At 47.4% G+C, this 15,583-nt stretch overlaps 1 protein-coding gene across 3 annotated transcripts in view; it reads left to right on the forward strand.

Annotated features, from left to right (window-relative positions):
• Positions 1-15,583, forward strand: part of ALS2 (alsin Rho guanine nucleotide exchange factor ALS2) — an 895,474-nt gene that overhangs the window by 13,857 nt on the left and 866,034 nt on the right. The gene's annotated exons all lie outside the window — the stretch shown is intronic.

The following is a 15,583-nucleotide window of genomic DNA, read 5'->3' on the forward strand; positions in this document are numbered from 1 at the left end:
TGGCCGGAACAGGGGGCTTACGCTCTGGCGCTGGAACTGGGAAATCCCAGGACTCGCTAACTCAAGACAGCCAAAAACTAGACGCAGTACTTGCAGCGGTAGAACGCATTGGAGACTCGCTGGAACACGCCCACACGTCGTTGGAAGCCCAAATATATAAGGTGGCGAGCGACCTTGACCTGCACGCAGACCACCGCAAACTCACGGAGAAAACCAAAGATATTGAAACCACAGTAAACGAACTGACCCCGTGACCACTCAATTGAAAACTGGTATGGAAGACATACAGGCCAGGGTAACGGAACTGGAGCGCTGAGTCGAAGACGCAGAGGGACGGTCCAGAAGAAACAATATCCGGGTAGTGAATCTACCAGAAGGCACCGAAGATCGAGACCCGGTGGCCTACTCGGAGAGATGGCTGCGAGGGTTAGTACCAGAAGGCGAACTTACCCCCTTCTTCTCTGTGGAGCGTGCACACCATATTCCGTCCTGAATGCGACCACCAGGCAGCGCTCTGCGCCCATTCATTATTCGGCTACTCCATTATGAAACAGAGACATTATACTGCGAGTGGTAAGGGCCGGCCCACCCCCCAGGTGGATAACGCGCAGATCTTGCTGTTCCCCGACTATACCTTAGCGGTAGAAAGAGATAGAGCCTCCTATCTGCCTCTAAAATGTAAACTGCGATCCCTAGGCCTCACCTACTCCTTGCTATTCCCCACCAGACTACGAGTTGTGACAGAGGATAAAACACACTTCGGAGACAGCGTGGGAATGGCTTGAATCATCTGGACTGTCCTCTGGTGGCGCACCAGATCGAACAGGTCTGATGCCTCGACTCAGGCGCAACCGTACCAGATGAGACCGAAAGAAAAACACGACCCACACTGGGCCATTGAAATGCACTCCAGACCTGGAACAGCTGATTCAGGAGAGAAGGGAAGTGATCCACACTGCTGCAGTGATAAGTGCGTCGCCCCCACCCTCGGGATCAGACACAGAACTCTCTCAACCGACCAGTGACCCCCCCCCCTCACGCCGGAACAGCTACTGGAATCGGACCGCGCTGGGGGACCCTCTGTGACGCCAGCCACCGCAGACGAACTTTCTTAAGGGAACCTTGAACAATGTCTTGAGCCTACACACGTAGCAGGAACTTCCAGGCCAGTGAGGTCTGCATTGATGTGACTTGAGAGACAAGACTGCAAAGGACCTACCCATTAAGCATAAGCACCAACTTACAAGCAATCATGTATACTCCGGGTGACCTAATGCCCCCTCCCGGAGGATGCACCTCTCTATAACTGGGGGATGTGGAGCTTCCCCTATATTCCCCTCTATTTCTTTTATTTTATTTGCCATAACCGTATAAAAAGGCCCATAACTGAAGTATCTCCTTCTGTGAATTCAGCCTACCCCCAAGCTCCTACCAGTGGAGACATACAATGTATGGATGTGTGATAATACGATATTGGTTTTGTTGTTGTGTTTGGGCGGTGAACTGTTGTTTAACTGTTCCAATGGTATTAGTTAAGTTTTGTTTTTGCCGGCCGACACTTACTGAATCTCTAGCCATCAGTGGGGGATGGAAAAATAATGATGAGATGCTGAACGGAAGGACTGGTCAGGGAGAAACGAAAGAAAACCCAATGCTTATAATATGGCCACGTACACAGCACTTACTTGGAACACCCCCAAGCGGCGATATGCTATTTAGTCCTACCTTAAGCGTCACTCGATTCACATAGCACTCTTACAGGAAACACACATAGCGAGCCCCGAGATTCCCAGACTGCGCCAGCGCTGGAGAGGACAATTATACGCAACAGGACACTCAGCATATGCTAAAGGTGCATTAGAGCTGGTACCCCATTTGCAGCGGAAGAGCAGGTTGTGGATCCACAGGGTAGATTCGTGCTAGTTATGGGAAGACTCACAGGGCACACGGTAGTACTGGGCTCCATATACGCCCCAAACACAGACCAAAACGCCCACTGACTGGTGGGTTGGAGTGGCCTTCTGTGGCTGCTAGGGGGCGACTACAATAGTGTATTGGACGTGGAGTTAGACCGCTCCTTTCCCCCGCTACCTACATCACCAGTGGTAGCAGCCTCAAAGGGTTTAGTAAACTGGACCCAACAATGGCAACTAGTAGATGTGTGGAGGCAACGGCATAGGACAGACAGGATCTACTCCTTTTATTCTGCTCCGCACTCCCTACATGTGCGACTAGATAGAGTACTTTGCACCACGAGTCTCGCCCCGGTGGTGACGAACTCGGAGTACCTGGGGTGCACACACTCGGACCACAACCCCCTGATTGTATGCCTAGGCTGTGGATCCCCACACCCGGCTAGCCCCACATGGAAGCTGAGACCGGAACTACTGGAAGACGCTGCCTTTCGAGCGTCATTAAGAGATGTAATCCCAGAATTCTTTGAACAAAACGACGGCTCTGCCTCATCAGGTTTGATAGAATGGGATGCATTCAAGGTTTTCATACGAGGGCACTGTCTGGGAGCTCAATGTAATCTGCGCTGCTTGGTCGAGCGTGACCTGACCAGAGTGGAGCAGGACCTGTTACAGCCTGAGAGGGAAGCCATAATTAACCAACCAGACAACTCAAGACTGTCAATAATACGCGCCGAACATCTGTCACTACTAGAGCGCCTGCGATGCATAAACTACACCGCACACTCCGCGAGAACCCATGCGTCGGCCGACAAGGCAGGCAAGCTCCTAGCTTGGTTGATCCGACGAGACTGTGAGAGGAGACCGATAGTGGAAATCCTCTCACAGGCAGGGGAACTGATATACACACCCGAGAGATACAAACCGAGTTCACGAGGCACTACGAAACACTCAATGCTTCGAGGGCAACTCCTGGAGGCGACTCCGGCGCAGAATTTCTTGCCGTAATAGAGCTCTCACAGTTAGAGGACGAACAGTCTGGGGCACTCGAAGCGCCCCTCGATCTAGAAGAGATTAGATCCTGTATCCGCGAGCTTGCATCCGGTAAAACACCAGGCCCAGACGGGCTCCCAGTCGACTTTTATAAAGCCTTCGCGGTACAGTTGGCACCCAAACTGCTCCATGTATACGAGACAGCTGAACAGGAGGGCCATTTATCGGCTACCCAAAGGGAAGCGCTACTGGTCTCCCTTCCCAAACCCGGGAAGGACCCGGTAGACATGGGCTCATACAGCCCATTGGCAATGCTGAACACTGATTATAAAATTCTGGCCAAACTTCTAGCGACCCGTCTTGCACCGACAGTGCCGGACCTGATATACCTGGACCAAAACGGGTTAGTTCCAGCTAGAGATACCTCCCACAATATCAGAAGGCTGTTTCGTGTCATGCAATATGCGAAGTGTGATTGGCCGCGAGCGGGCTGTCTTGTGTTAGACCTGGAAAAGGCCTTTGACTCCTTAGAGTGGCCCTATTTGTTCAGAGTGCTAAGGCAGTTTGGTATAGGACCATATTTTACTCGCCTAATTAAGTTACTATACACCAGACCACTGGTCAGGGTGAAGCTGGGATCCGAGATATCGGAACTGATCCGGGTATGTAGAGGTAGGAGACGGGGCTGCCCTCTCTCACCGTTGCTGTTCTCACTTGCCATGGAACCCTTAGCGGTGGCCCTGCGTAAAGAAGGGAGTGACTGGGGTATCCCATTAGGAGACGGTCTCCACATAGTGTCACTATACGCTGACGACCTTCTCCTATACTTTCGAGACATCACGCAAATCTCCCCAGAAGCCGGCTTACTTTTACAACGATTTGCGCTAATAACTGGCTTGAAGGTCAATTTGTCTAAATCTTGCCTCTTTCCCTTCGACCCGGGACTCTCGGACCCGGGGCTTACCCTTGCCGGGAACCCTGTTCCATGGCAGCCTCACACATTCAGATACCTGGGCATCCGAATCTACCATCGTGAGGAAGATTTATTTGATGGTAACCTTGTGAGAGCTGTGTCCTCGGTCAAGTCCCAAATGATGTTCTGGAGGACACTGCCGCTGTCAGTAGCAGGCAGGATAGCGCTCCTGAAAATGGTAGTTCTGCCCGACTCCTGTACTTTTTCTCTAACCTCCCGCACTATATTTCTCCTGGCTTCTTCAGAACGCTGGGGACAGGGTTGAGTGAATTCATCTGGAATAGCAGCCGTTGTAGAGTTGCTCTAAAAAAACTGTGCCTACCGCCAGACAAAGGTGGACTGGCAGTCCCTAACCTTGAACAGTACTATTTAGCGGCTCAGCTCCAATGGATATCCAGATGGCTGGCAGACGCCCAACTCGTGGACACGGCATCAGAGAGTGGACCCTGGTCTCTCCGACAGATACAACATTTATTCCACCCACTCATGCAAACGCGACCCCCGCAACAACTCTTTCTCAGGGTAGCCCACAGGTGTTTCCGCCGATCACTCTGCCTCACAAACTCGATAATATCCCTTCGCACCGGCCCTGGCTTTATTGGGCACACCAAGAGGCACCAGAGTCATGTCAGAATCCAAACTGCGTACATGGCATGAAATAGAACTGTACACACTGGGAGATCTCTACAAAGAAACCAAACTGCTCCCTTTCACCAGGCTTCAGGAGATGGGATTGCCGCCTGGTCAATTCCTACTACACTGCTCCTTGGTGAGGGCAATGAGATCTGGGTGGGGAGCCGTCTCAGTGGCTCCCCCCACTCACTTGTTGATTCAGTATCTGCAGGTGATGGGCCGGGGCATCACCTGATTACCTGGCTGGCGGGTGCCCTGAGATCCCAGACAGCCCACGAAAACGAAACATTATGCGCAGCATGGGAAACAGTTACCGGCGATTCGATTACGACAGGACAATGGAGATCTGCCCTTTCGGGTCACCTTAACGTACCTCGCAATTCCCGATTTCGATTAATCCAATATTACATAGTACACAGAGCCTACCTCACGCCGGCCTGCGTGAGCAGATACTTCGCTTGCAGAGACGCGGCTTGCCCTGATGCCGCGAGACAGGAGCAGACTTACTACATATGCTATGGTCCTGCCCTGACTTAAGCCCCTACTGGAGGGCGGTAACTGACAACCTGTCTGATTGCATAACATAACGAATACCCTACATGTGGGAAACATGTATCCTATGATTATTCCCCAGAAGCAAACCGCACAGAGCGGAGATACGCTTCGCGGACTTAGGACTCATTGTAGCAAAACGATTGGTGACCCGCAGGTGGAAATCACCAGATCCTCCACCGATACAAGCCTGGAGGCATTCTCTCGAAGTGTGGGCGGGAGCTGAGGGCACGGCGCTGGCGCGGGAGGAAGTCCTGGGGTTGAGACAATTTCCGTTGTCCACCTGCTGGGAGGAAATACTACTCCGACTGCGTAACATGGGAACACACACCCAATAGAACAGGTAGTGGAATAATATAGGCTGATGCCCATCGACGAAAAAACACACTACACAGGGGGAATTGAATAGGGAACTTGGTCAGACACCCCCTGACACTGGGAAACAGAGGGACAACACCCACTTAACCGGACACCTGGCCCGACCCCTCCGTCAGCAAGTTGATTCGAAATGATGTGATCCCCATCCCAGCTGGGAAATAACTACATGAGAGAAACTTGTATAAATGTCTACTGCCGGCAAATGTTACTGTTAATCTTTTTTCTTCATTTTACCCCTCATTTAAAAGTTAGTATATATAAAATTCATAAACTCTGCCTACGTAACTAAACCGCCCTAACTGAATACATGTGTTGGGCATAATGTTAAACCGACGTACGCTGTCATTGACGAGTAAGCTGATGGACACTAGACACATCACTGACTATTCCAATCGCAATTATGCAAAGGGTAGACAATGATAAAACCCACCAAGCAACAAAAGCAACACTGTAAAACAACTGCAGGTAACTAAAAAGGAAAAAAGCGAAATGTATAGTTGACTATTTACAAGTATGTGTTGTATAATATGCTGCAATAATGCGTTTCGTATATATCAACAAATATGTAACTGTATAAAAGTACACACCATACCATGTCAAAATGAAGAAAGTGCCAAACATGAAGCAATGTAATGATCAAAATACTAATAAACAGACTTATGGAAAAAAAATGAAGCAAGTGGCAAATGCCCAAGCACTCTTTGAAGTGGCAGAGTAAAATCTCAGTGGGGGCTGCCCTGCAAGCTCTTCGTTGACCCGAGAGGATTTTGCTCTTGAGAAACATACACTCTCTTTCATGATAAAACTCAAATAGATCACATCAGTTCCTTCAGTTCTATTTGAATGAGTTGCAAGCACACCACCTTAACTCATTCTCACTTGAGAATGATAACAAAATTAAGCCTTCCAATTATGGCCCACTCTGGACTGTGCAAAACAGTGCAATTGGTACAATCACTGGTGTGAACTGCTGTTCTGGTCCCTGATTTAAATTAGTGAATGTTGGACCGTGCCCTTCATGCAGGGTTCTCCCCAAGCCTTTTGCCTCCTTCCTTCTATTTCTTCTGACCTGTTTTTGTTGGCTTTAGGACTCTGGGCACTTAACCACTTCTAACCAGTGCTAAAGTGCATATGCCCTCTGTCTAAATTGTACTGGTGATTGGTTTCTCAGTGATTACCATATTTGATTTACTAGTAAGCCCCTAGTATAGTGTACCAGGTATGCCCAGGGCTTGTAAATCAATTGCTACTAGTGGGCTCCCAGCACTGATTGTGCCACGCACATGAGTAACCCTGTAAACATGTCTCAGGCCTGCCATTGCAAAAAATGTCAATAAGCCATTTTAAAACTAGACAGTGCAATTTTCAACAGTTCCTGGGGGAGGTAAGTTTTGGTTAGTTTTGCAGGTAAGTAAAACACCCACAGAGTTCAAAGTTGGGTCCAAGGTAGCCCACCGTTGGAGGCTCAGGGCAACCTCAAAGTTACCACACCAGCAGCTCAGGGCCGGTCAGGTGCAGAGGTCAAAGTGGTGCCCAAAACGCATAGGCTTCAATGGAGAAGGTGGTGCCCCAGTTCCAGTCTGCCAGCAGGTAAGTACCCGCGACTTCGGAGGGCAGACCAGGGGGGTTTTGTAGGGCACTGAGGGGGACACAAGTCAGCACAAAAAGTACACCCTCAGCGGCACAGGGGCGGCTGGGTGCAGAGTGCAAACAGGCGTCGGGTTTGCAATAGGTTTCAATGGGAGACCCAGGGGTCTCTTCAGCGATGCAGGCAGGCAACCGGGGGGCTCCTCGGGGTAGCCACTACCTGGGCAAGGGAGAGGGCCACCTGGGGGTCGCTCCTGCACTGGAGGTCAGATCCTTCAGGTCCTGGGGGCTGCGGGTGCAGTGTGTTTCCCAGGCGTTGGGTTCTTTGAAGCAGGCAGTCGCAGTCAGGGGGAGCCTCTGGATTCCCTCTGCAGGTGTCGCTGGGTGGGCTCAGGGGGGTCAACTCTGGCTACTCACAGGGTCGCAGTCGCCGGGGAGTCCTCCCTGTAGTGTTGGTTCTCCGCAGGTCGAGCCGGGGGCGTTGGGTGCAGAGTGGAAAATCTCACGCTTCCGGCGGGAAACGTGTGGTCTTTAAAAGTTGCTTCTTTGTTGCAAAGTTGCAGTCTTTGTGGAACAGGGCCGCTGTCCTCAGGAGTTCTTGGTCCTTTTAGATGCAGGGTAATCCTCAGAAGCTTCAGAGATCGCTGGACCCTGGGGGACAAGTCACTGTTGCAGTTTTTCTTGAAGTGGGGAGACAGGCCGGTAGGGCTGGAGCCAAAGCAGTTGGTGTCTCCGTCTTTTCTGCAGGGCTTCAGCTCAGCAGTCCTTCTTCGTCTTCAGGTTGCAGGAATCTATCTTGCTTGGTTCTGGGGGCCCCTAAATACTCGATTTAGGGGTGTGTTTAGGTCTGGGGGGTTAGTAGCCAATGGCTACTAGCCCTGAGGGTGGCTACACCCTCTTTGTGCCACCTTCCTGAGGGTAGGGGGGCAAATCCCTAATCCTATTGGGGGAATCCTCCATCTGCAAGATGGAGGATTTCTAAAAGTCAGAGTCACCTCAGCTCAGGACACCTTAGGGTTTGTCCTGACTGGCCAGAGACGACTCCTTGTTTTTCTCATTATCTCCTCTGGCCTTGCCGCCAAAAGTGGGGCTGTGGCCGGAGGGGGGTGCATCTCCACTAGCTGGGATGCCCTGTGGCACTGTAACAAAGGGGGTGAGCCTTTGAGGCTCACCGCCAGGTGTTACAGTTCCTGCAGGGGGAGGTGAGAAGCACCTCCACCCATTACAGGCTTTGTTACTAGCCACAAAGTGACAAAGGCACTCTCCCCGTGTGACCAGCAACATGTCTGGTGTGTGGCAGGCTGGCAAAACTAGTCAGCCCACACTGGAAGTCGGGTATGTTTGCAGGGGCATCTCTAAGATGCCCTCTGGGTGTATTTCACAATAAAATGTACACTGGCATCAGTGTGCCTTTATTGTGCTGAGAAGTTGGATACCAAACTTCCCAGTTTTCAGTGTAGCCATTATGGTGCTGTGGAGTTCGTGTATGACAGACTCCCAGACCATATACTCTTATGGCTACCCTGCACTTACAATGTCTAAGGTTTTGCTTAGACACTGTAGGGGCATAGTGCTCGTGCACCTATGCCCTCACCTATGGTATAGTTCACCCTGCCTTAGGGCTGTAAGGCCTGCTAGAGGGGTAACTTATCTATGCCATGGGCAGTGTGAGGTTGGCATGGCACCCTGAGGGGAGTGCCATGTCGACTTAGTCCTTTTCTCCCCACCAGCACACACAAGCTGGCAAGCAGTGTGTCTGCACTGAGTGAGGGGTCCCCAGGGTGGCATAAGACATGCTGCAGCCCTTAGAGACCTTCCCTGGCATCAGGGCCCTTGGTACCAGGGGTACCAGTTACAAGGGACTTACCTGGATGCCAGGGTGTGCCAATTGTGGAGACAAAGGTAAAGTTTTAGGGAAAGAACACTGGTGCTGGGGCCTGGTTAGCAGGCCTCAGCACACTTTCAAATCATAACTTGGCATCAGCAAAGGCAAAAAGTCAGGGGGTAACCATGCCAAGGAGGCATTTCTTTACACCGATGCCTCATCTCCTCTGCCTAGCTTGTGCGACTCCATGACCAGCCCACACTCCCTCGCGAGTGGCGTCGGACTGTTGGGAACGACTCTGTCAAGACGTCGTGATAGCCCCATTTGGAGCTTTTGCCTTTCTAAGCGCTTTACTGAGATTTAGGGCCTAATGTACAAAGATCCGGTTTTGCGACTCAAAATTTACAAGTTGCAAAACCGGATGTACAACAGTGTACTCCCAATGGGGTCACAAATGACCTACCTCATGAATATACATGAGGCAGGTCGCAATTTGCTACCCCATTGGGAATGGCCACCCTCACAGAGATGGTGGCCTGCTGGAGACAGCAGACCACAATGTCTGTGACTGCTTTTGAATAAAGCAGATTTTTTTTTTTTTTTTTTTATTTATTTTTTTTTTTTTAAATGCAGCCCGTTTTCATTAAAGGAAAACGAGATGAATATCAAAATCGAAAATGAAAAGTTTTCTTTTCATTTTTTCATAGCAGGCAGTGGTCCGTGGGACCACTGCCTGCTCTGAAAAAATATTTTTGCTGCCAGTCACAAAGGGGAAGGGGTCCCATAGGGACCCCTTCCCGTTTGCGAATGGGTTAGCACCAGTTTGAAACTGGTGCTAACTGCAATTGTTTTGCGACCGCATTTGCGGTCACAAAACTATCATACATACCATTTGGATTCGGTATTAGGAAGGGACGCCCTTGAAACCCCCCTTCCTAATACCGAATGGCAAAACCCAAACTGCGATTCGGTAAGAAGTTACCGAATCGCAGTTTGGGCTTTGTACATCCCAAATTGCATTTTTCAAGTCGCAAACGGGCAGATTCTGCAAATCGGCCCGTTTGTGACTTGGAAAATGCTTCGTATATTTGGCCCTTCATCTTTAAAAATGTGTATCTTTACTTGTGTATATTACACTTTTGTTGTTTTGGTCTTGTTTTACTCAGATACATATTGGATATGTTTCTAAGCTGGTGTAGAGTACTTTTGTGGTGTTTTCACTGTTGCCTTGTGTGTGTGTGTGTGTGTGTGTGTATATATATATATATATATATATATATACATACACAAATACACACCCCTTTACACATTGCCTTTGGGACAAGCCTGACTGCTCGTGCCAAGCTACCAAGGGGATGAGCATGGGTTATCTTAGCTGTGTGACTCCCTACTAGGACAGTGTGCAAACCACTGCCTAATAGAGACCCCACTTCTAGCAGTGAATATCTGCTTCTGGCATTTTGCTGCACAGAAATGTTCCATGGCAGAGATACAGTTCCAAGTGGCATCTCTAAAACTGAACCACGGACCACGAGTCAAGCTAGTCCATTGACCAGTGGACGCAGACATATGGCCTAGCTAAAAAACAGATAGGTTCAATCCCATTGCTTTTGTTATTTTATTTGCAGTGTGCCCGCTTTGCGCCTCAAAATGTCCAGTGATGAAGACTCTCAACTGTGAGTTACTCCATCTTAGGAAATCCTGTGGTGAAAAATCTCCCTGAAAAACCCAGGCGTCACAGCTGGATTTTGCAATAAGAAACCTGTTAGAGCTAACTGTGACCCCCCCCCCCCTTACTGGTATCAGTGAAGTTGTAGGTGGCATCTGGCCATCATACAAGACCTGCTGTGCCACAGACACCAAGACTGCATGAATATCTTTGTGTGTGGGAAACTGGTGCCTGTGAAGAATGTTCTGTGCAGCTTGCAAGCCTAACCTCAGTTGCTCTTGCCCTGTGGAGCTCTTAAAGAAGTGAGGAAGTGCCTGATGAGGACAAAGCTCTGTAGACCTCAGATCCAGTAGGTGTCTAGCCACTGATTGAGTATTGCTGTACATTGTCAAGGTCTCTGGATTTCAATACCATCTGCCTCCTTGCTAGCTCATGGGGCACCAGATAATACTGTACAGTATGTTTTCAAGGTGGGATTTCTGCCATCCTAGGAACTGGGAGGAGGATGTTACTAGGTGGGTGGCTGCGAACGTAAGGACGGTGGTATTATTATTAGAGTGCTCTGCTACCAAGAAAAGGCCGTATGGCACTGAGAATGCCACCACCTGCCAATGAATGCCTAGAAGGGCTAAGTCTTCACTTTTTTCTTAAAGAATGCAGAACCCATGACCTGTCTAATGGAAATGGGCAATTCATTCCATCTTTTGGAGGCTAGGAAAAGAAGAGTCCGGCCTGGCACCAAAAATCCAGGAAATGAACTCCATAGAGGCATTTACTGAACATAACCTAACGACTTCAACAATGAAGAACAATTAGATCTGCAGGTGTCTGGAACTGTCCCCATTTAAGGTCCCATGTATAAGACAGAAGGCCTTCAAAATGGCCCTCTTAAGGATTGGGACCGAATATAATTTCTGCAGATGAGGTGTCATATGTGTTGAACTAGTATAATTAAATTCAAACTAGCAGCATAATTTTGAACTACCAACGAGTTGGTCAGAAGGTGCCCCTAGAAGCCAAGATACTGGGAATTCTCTTAATCCAATATCAACACTATTATTGCAAGAGTGATCAATTTCTGAGCCTCTAGCAAGCAGGAGGTCCTTTTTAGAAAGAAAAAAAGTTGCCACAGCTTTTCTCACTTAGATAGCCCTAGATAATTCTTGTCCAACGTGATTCCAATTCCTAACCTGAGAAACTGTGCATGGAGCCACTCCAATTTGCACCGGTCGTCATTCTTTAGACCAAACATTGGCTTTGCTCCACATTATCTTAGTTCAGCTGGAGGTAGTTGAATGCATCCAGAATATGACAGTACTCACACACTTCCCAATGTTGACCTGAGTAGCAGAACACACCGTTGGAGATGGCGATAATCTGTGTGTCATCTGAATAATATCTCCAGGCCAAATGAGCGCACGTGAGTCTGCTAGGAGAAGCATGTATATGTTCAACCGGGTGGAGCTCAGGGTAGAACCCTGAAGAACACCTTGTAGTGCAGGTATAGCTGCTGAGGAAAAAGAAGCAATAATCAACATCTGCATTGTGTTAGATGTAAAGGATGCTAATCACTAAATGGCCTGATGGTAGAAGCCAGTCTTGAATAGATGCTCTAATAAGATGAAGATGAAGTATGATGTGGTTTCAAAGGTAAAGGACAGATCTAAGATGACCAGGGCTGCCAGTGGTAGTGAGGGAATCAGTGTAGGAGAAGGTCATTGGGGGCGACCAAGAAAACACTGTTGCACAGGTTGGAAAAATGTGTGGAACAAGGGTCCAAGGTAGAACCTGTCCTGATGGTAGATAGAATAAACTTAGTGTCCACTTTAGACAGCAAAGAAAGAGTTGAAATGTTGGCTCCATAAGGAGTTTGGGAGTCAGTCTTCTCCTAGTACTTTTAAAGAGTTAATGAAAAACTGACATTCAGCATTTTTGAAAATCTTTGCAGTTTCATCCGAAAAGAAAGCATAACGGTTCTTGCCCTGAAAGCAGGTAAAATGCGCCATAAGTTCTCTGATGATCTTAAAAATTTCACACTGAGAATTGACGACTGTGCAAATAAGCAGATGGTAAAGCGTAATTGCTGACCTTTATGCATTTTCAGTGTTCAGATGATGCGCAGTCTTCCATTTATACTTTAAAGAGTACACTTTTTGTTCTCTACACACAACTCCATAGAGAACTACGAATATAAAGGAGAGCCACTTACTTGAAGAAGGGAAATTGAGTCAGTCGACTCAGTTAACAACTATTAAAATTAAGGGTATTTCAATATCTATCAGTCTCCAAATTGAGAGGAGTACTAGCCAGCAGCTCAGAGAAAGAGTGCTTATAAATATTAGACCACTGCGTGAAAAAGAAGGCAGCTACAAATTGGCTACTGCAGGCTAACCAAAAAGAGATTGCTTAGTGATGAGACTATGAAAGTGAAATAGGAGCTGCTGTAAGAACATTCAGAAGGCTGATAAATATTGAATTGAGTATGTCTCCTGCAATATATTCAGAATGAGTATCAGTGAGCTTCAATCCAAAAAAGTGTAGCTCCTGGTTTAGAAGTTTGGTCTGAGGGTTAGAAAGATCATCAAGATGCTTAAATTGCCCAGCAGCAAGATGTTTGAAGCCTTTGCCACATATTGAGGTAACAACTAAGGAAACCTTGTGCTGAAAGATACATGATGACCTGGGGACCTACAAATATATGTCTCTACTTGTTGAAGAGGGACTTACTTGCAGAATGAATAATAAACATTCTGCATGGTCAATAACCAGAATGGCAATAGCATTAAACCAGAAGCACTTTTGGTAAATGATAGCCACTTCGCCCCTAGTTCTAATGGTCTGTTTGTGACGTAAAACTAAAAATCCAGACTGGGTGACTGGGGCAATATCATGATTGGAACAGGGCTGCTGCCATGTCTTAGGAAAAGCATATCCATATTTTCCTTCTGAATAATTTGTTTGATGTGTAATGAAATAGACTGAACATGCCTTAGTGCAGTAGCTTCAGGGTTAGACATATTTGTGCTGGAACTAACCGTTGAAATATTAAGAGAAACAAAACTTGTAAACTTGTAGTGATAAAAAGAGAAAAAGGCTAAAGGCATGATGGACATAGATTTAGGAATTATTAACCTCGTCGAGAGCTTAGAGAAAGCAGTCTTAGTTAATCAAGCTGTTTGCAGATTGAAGCATGGGAGAGCTAGAATTTCTGATGAAGTACATGATCCAGGAGTAGACGAGCTTGCCCTTGCCATGCCTTTGGTTCACCCTCTGTAGCGACGCACAGCCAGATCTATTAATTGGTCCTGGTGGGGCGGTCTACACATTGATGTGCCAAAATACTAGAGTGCAAACCACTAAATCTTCAAGGTAATTGGTGCTGTGGGATGGAAAGCCACTTCTTACACCCACAACTGCGACTTCTCAAGAAAAAAAGAGGACACTTCCCTTCTGTCCTCTAATTCCACAAATAAGCCCACAATAAAACACGGTTTTAGCCCCCTGATAAAGTGCAACATGCAGAAAGCTCAACAAATAAGCTTAGCCCCCTTAGAAGGACACAAATCTAAAAGTCTAAAAATATGTTTTTTCCAAAGGATATATCACAATAACAAATAGTGGCAGTTGTGGGAAGTAGCTGTGAATCCTGTTGTACATCAGCAGTTCCTACTAGAGCAGTGGTTCTCAACCTGTGGTTCAGGAACCCCTGGGGGTCCGCAAAGCCTGCGCAGGGGACCCGTGACTGCTTAGAAAATTAAATAATATCAACAGATTAGGTCCCTATCTTTCAATAATGACTCAGTGGGGGGTCCTCGGATTCCAAAAATGATTCAGTGGGGGTCCCCGGGTTCCAGTATTGATAAAGTGGGGGATCCACAGAAGTGAGAAGTTTGGGAACCGCTGTACTAGAGGATGCTTTTCGTCTTGCAGACTTAGTCACCTGAGGCCTTATTGCCTGCATGGATTATGTGGGGAGCAGGGTTCTTAACATGGTCATCAAGCCTTCATTACTTTCCTGAAGGGGCATTTAAAAGGTGTCTGAACCTTGATGAGAAGAAAAGGCTGTAATATTTGGGTAAATCTGTGGAAAGTGTAGTTAGACTGCTTGCCTTCTTTAGCCTTAGCTGAGTAGACTGAAAAAAGACACTATTGGACTTTTTAGATCAGCTCTTTAGAGATGTGTGAAAGTCCAAGAGCTGTCCTCTTATACAGTCTTACCCAACCTTCCAGACAGATATGGATGAATAAACCTTAGGCAATATATTTTTTTTTAATCATAATGTAGAAGTATATTTTGTTGCTTTGTCCTTCTGTTGATGTTGCTAGTGCTCTCCTCGTCCTCCCACTTTGGGATGTTGTATTCAGCACTTGCTTCACCTGTCCCTAGTCCTACTGGCTGATATTGGTGCATGTGCCTAACTGTTGGCCTTCTAATGCATGGCACATCTTTCTGATTCCATTACCGGTTTGTGTAGACTTTCATTGCACTATGACTCCCTCTTAAACTACTGCCCCATGACAGCAAGTCATTAGTCTGGACCTATGTCCTTCAAAATACTGTTCTCATGCAATGTTTCTAAATCTTCTTTGAAAAACTTTAAAAATAAAATCCTGAGAGAAATCCCCCAAATCACTCACTGCTGATAAATACCACTGGGATTGCAAAGAGACACTCAGAACAGATGTGAGTTTCTTTTCATATGAGACCGCACCCTGGTCAAAAGTATTCTCAAACAATTTTAGTGTGTTGTGTGTAAAATATTACATGGGTCACAAAGTGATGATCTCTTCATCGCCTTGCTTCAGTGGCACTCTCTCTATCTCTGTCTACAAGAATGGTAATATTATGATTCAGTCGATGGGTAATAACTTAACTCTGTTTGATCTCTTTTTTTCTTAACATGTCTCTGTACTGCAAAGTAGTTGCTTTCTTCCCACACCTACATCTCCCCCGCAGATTTTTCAACACCACCAATGTTGGGCACCGGTGTCTCAAGGATGTCCATGGGCTACCCAGCCAGCTGTGTTCTTGCAATTCTTCTGCCCATCTTTCAACTCAA

Source organism: Pleurodeles waltl, chromosome 3_1 (assembly GCF_031143425.1).
Source record: "Pleurodeles waltl isolate 20211129_DDA chromosome 3_1, aPleWal1.hap1.20221129, whole genome shotgun sequence".
Taxonomy (NCBI): domain Eukaryota; kingdom Metazoa; phylum Chordata; class Amphibia; order Caudata; family Salamandridae; genus Pleurodeles; species Pleurodeles waltl.